We start from the raw sequence: 3,913 nt of genomic DNA, 5'->3' as shown, positions 1-3,913 counted from the left end.
CCCCCCCCCCCCCCAACCCCAACCTCACTGCTGCAGAGACTTTTTCGTTGGGGGTCACGAAACAAATTTGCTCTCACTGCTTACAAGACATTGTAATGTCTACAAGTTCAAATACAAATCTTAAGTTTAATTTTTAACATGATTATTACAGAGAACGGGATATTTCCAACTGTGCGACAGAAAGCATATCTGAGGGGCCGCTTGGCAGATTTGACAGGATCGCTGACACTGATGTACAGTAGAGTTTTATACTGTACTCATAAAAAAAGATGATAAACAAGAGAGGTGGAAAAGTCACCTAAAATCAACCCTTGTTCTGTAAAACTACTGTGTATAAAAGTATAGATCACAATAAGTTACGTTTTTATCTTTATCTTCTATCCTACATGTTTCAGATGATGGGAAAGTTTCATTATTGTACATACATGTTCGAGTTACACTGACACTCCTTCAACCGCTTTGCAGCATCCTTTTTGTAAGAAATGGACTTAACATTCTGCAAGTATAGAAACATTTAAAGCCACAGCAATGTGGTTTTGCCAATTTATTTCTAGCCTTCTAGGTGCTCCTGTTTGGTGCCAGGTTATTTGTTACGATTCACACTAAAAGAAATTGAAGCCAAAGCAGTTTGAGAAACCCATTCGAAGCAAAGATGCAACATTGTGCGTGTGTGCATACAGTGTGGAGGAACTCTACTGGACACTATGTCCGCCGCGCTGCCTGTGGTATTCTTCTTGTGGCTGCTCCAGACCTATCACTCCATTTAATACAAGCAGTTTATTGGTCGATAGGCCTTGTAATACACATATAACTGACCATATCTCATTAATTAAACAGTTTGTAGTAAATGCGCTTTTTTCCATAACATGGCATGTTGTTTTTTTTTTGTTCATGAAACCTGTTGCCTTTTTCTGTTGATGCTTTTTGTCTTGTTAGTGTTTTCCTGCTCATGTATGTCTGTTCTCAATATGAATTCACTTCAATAAAAGTAAAATGACACTTTACAAGTTAACCTTTCTTGTTCAGTAAGTATAATTTACTCATGCCATTGCAAGAAAGGGTGTTTGTGCTGCATTTACAGTGGGGAGAACAAGTATTTGATCCACTACCAATTTTGCAGGTTTCCCTACTTACAAAGCATGTAGAGGTCTGGTGCACTTCAACTGTGAGAGAATCTAAAACACTACTCCAGAAAATCACATTGTATGTGTTTTAAATAATTACTTTGCATTTTTTTGCAGGACATAAGTATTTGATCACCTACAAACCAGTACCATTTCTGGCTCTCCCAGACCTGTTAGTTTTTCTTTAAGCAGCCCTCCTGTTCGCCACTCATTACCTGTTCTAACTGTACCTGTTTGAACTCGTTACCTGTATAAAAGACACATGTCCACACACTCAAACAGACTCCAACCTCTCCACAATGGCTGTGTAAGGACATCAGGGATAAAATTGTAGACCTGCACAAGGCTGGGAAGGGCTACAGGACACAAGGCAAGCAGCTTGGTGAGAAGGCAACAACTGTAGGCGCAAGTATTAGAAATTACTTATTAGAATTTAGTATTCTTTCCCTCAGTAAGAGCACTGATGATGAGTCGTGGCTGGGTCTACCAGCATGACGACCCGAAACACACAGCCAGGGCAACTTAGGAGTAAGAAGCATATCAAGGTCCTGGAGTGGCCTAGCCAGTCTCCAGACCTGAACCCAATAGAAAATCTTTGGAAGGAGCTGAAAGTCCTTACTGCCCAGCGACAGCCCCGGAACCTGAAGGATCTGGAGAAGATCCGTATGGAGGAGTGGGCCAAGTTCTGCTTTTCTGATGTATCCAAAACATATGTCATGCAATAAAATGCAAATTAATATTTTAAAATAATTCAATGTGATTTTTTCTGGATTTTTGTTTTAGATTTTCTCAAAGTTGAAGTGTGCCTATGAGAAAAATGACAGACCTCTACATCTTTGTAACTAGCAAAACCTGCAAAACCAGCAGTGTGTCAAATACTAGTTCTCCCCACTGTACGTGGTGTTGGAATAATCGGACATACGAGTTCCTCTAGTAAACTTGTTAAAGGTAACGAGCTGATATCTAATACAAATTGGCTTGTTTAAGTCTGGTACGGCTCATTGGCAAGTGGAAAGTTTGTGGCCACTACACTCATATTACTAATTTCTCAGGTAAGAGAGAACTAACTTGTGTGTTCCAGGGTGCGCTGGGGGTATAAAGTGCTGTCCCTGAACCGCATTCTACGTGGTGAGTCTTGCTGGGGACAGTGGTTGCATGTCATTCTATTTTTATTTCATAAAAAGGCATAAAACACCTGAAAACATAATGAAGACTAATTACAGTTGACAGAACAATCTTATTCCAAGGTTCATTTGATATCTTAGATCTTTCAAAAAAATGACAACTTATGGGCTTAAAAAAAACTTCACTGGTTTGTTTTTAGTCCATATTTTAGATTGTTCTGGGTTTTACTGTACAAAATCTCGTTCACACATCCAGTCCCATTCCTCAAATCTCTAACATTTTCTCGTTAATTTGATGGAAGGCATAAACCATTTCAGGAGAAGACTTGCCTTTAGGACAGAGCCAGTCTTTATGCTAAGCTAACTGGCAGTAACTTTATATAAGTATGGTATCCATTTTCTCATCTGACTTATTTAGCAAGAAGGTAAATATGTGTCATTTCCCAAAATGTTTAAGTATTCATTAAAAGAGAAGGTGGGATAGTGTTCGGTGTGATTAAAAACAGCAAACATTTATCTGGTTGGAATAAATTTATTTGATCTGTCTGTAAACAAGGTGATAAATCAATTTATGGCATTTCATGGTTTTATGCATATGAAATCCGATGCATTAAAGAGACCGTATCCCAGATGTAAGAAAAAAAAGGTGAGAAATAAAGGAAATTAACATAAATCAGCAAACAGGACTTGAAACTGTATTTTTTATGAGTACACATATCCCAAAAGGCCTAAACAGTGGAGCAGTAGCTAAAGAGAAGTGCCAATTAAATGACTCCTTAGTGGACAGTGTGTAAATTCCATCGAACAACAGATCTCTCTATATTATGGCACAGGTTACACAGGTTCTGCAGTTAATTTCAACATGACAACCATTACTGTCTTTGTTCCAACCAATCCCATCTCCCATTGAGTGTCATTTCTACTTTTGAAAGGGTTTGTCATTTGGACGTTACAGTTAGCAGTACCGGGCGTGCCCAGAGCGCCGCTGACTAGAGTAAAAGGCAATTCATTCCACAGTTTTGTAGTTCAACACATCATGGGTTTGTACAAATGCAGTTGTTTTTAAAGAAAAAAAATGAAGTGAGAATTTTCTACATCAACTCCCACCCTTACCTCCCCTGTAGCTTCATATTTTTAACCATTGGAGACATTGTCTCGTTAGTGTTTCCTTCATCAGAAAAAGAGTTAGCAGTCATCCTTCACATGATTTAGAGCTATTGTATAAACACCCGAGCTTTGACTACACTTGGTCCTATTTAAAAAAAAAAAAGAAAAAGAAAAAAACTGGAAGAGCTCCAGATGGTTATATGCTGGGATATCTGTCCAAAAATGTCAGCCTTTCCAAAAAAAAAAAGAAAAAAGATATATATTACAGGAGCTGGCAAACAAAAAAACAGTATTAAGTGCCTGAGCCATTGTTACTGTGGAATGTCCATGGGGTTTGTGTAGCAGGGGAGGAGAAGCTACCAACATCAAAGCTTCCAAATCCGACTCATGATGAACTGAGCCAATCTAGGCACCCCCCCCCCCCCCCCAACAGACTTTACCCTTTTACAAAAGTGTATTCAGGACAGAGCAGTGGATCTGAAAGAAAAGGTTTTAGGGGACTGGTTGGTTGGTGTCAAGCATTTGATGAAGACGAGTCTCCTGTGAGGTTTGTAGTGT

The 3,913-nt window shown here is 39.0% G+C and overlaps 1 protein-coding gene across 3 annotated transcripts in view; it reads left to right on the top strand.

The window, feature by feature from the left end:
* rnf13 (ring finger protein 13) overlaps positions 1 to 617 on the top strand; it is a 38,415-nt gene extending 37,798 nt beyond the window's left edge. For all 3 annotated transcript variants that reach the window (XM_034882604.1, XM_034882607.1, XM_034882605.1), the window contains exon 10: positions 1 to 617. This exon is cut by the window's left edge and continues 398 nt beyond it. The gene's annotated coding sequence lies outside the window, so the exon portion shown is untranslated.
* Positions 618 to 3,913: the final 3,296 nt, after the last annotated feature.

Source organism: Etheostoma cragini, chromosome 9 (assembly GCF_013103735.1).
Source record: "Etheostoma cragini isolate CJK2018 chromosome 9, CSU_Ecrag_1.0, whole genome shotgun sequence".
Taxonomy (NCBI): domain Eukaryota; kingdom Metazoa; phylum Chordata; class Actinopteri; order Perciformes; family Percidae; genus Etheostoma; species Etheostoma cragini.
Note: the sequence above shows the minus strand (reverse complement) of the source record. Positions and strands in the feature narration are given on the sequence as shown.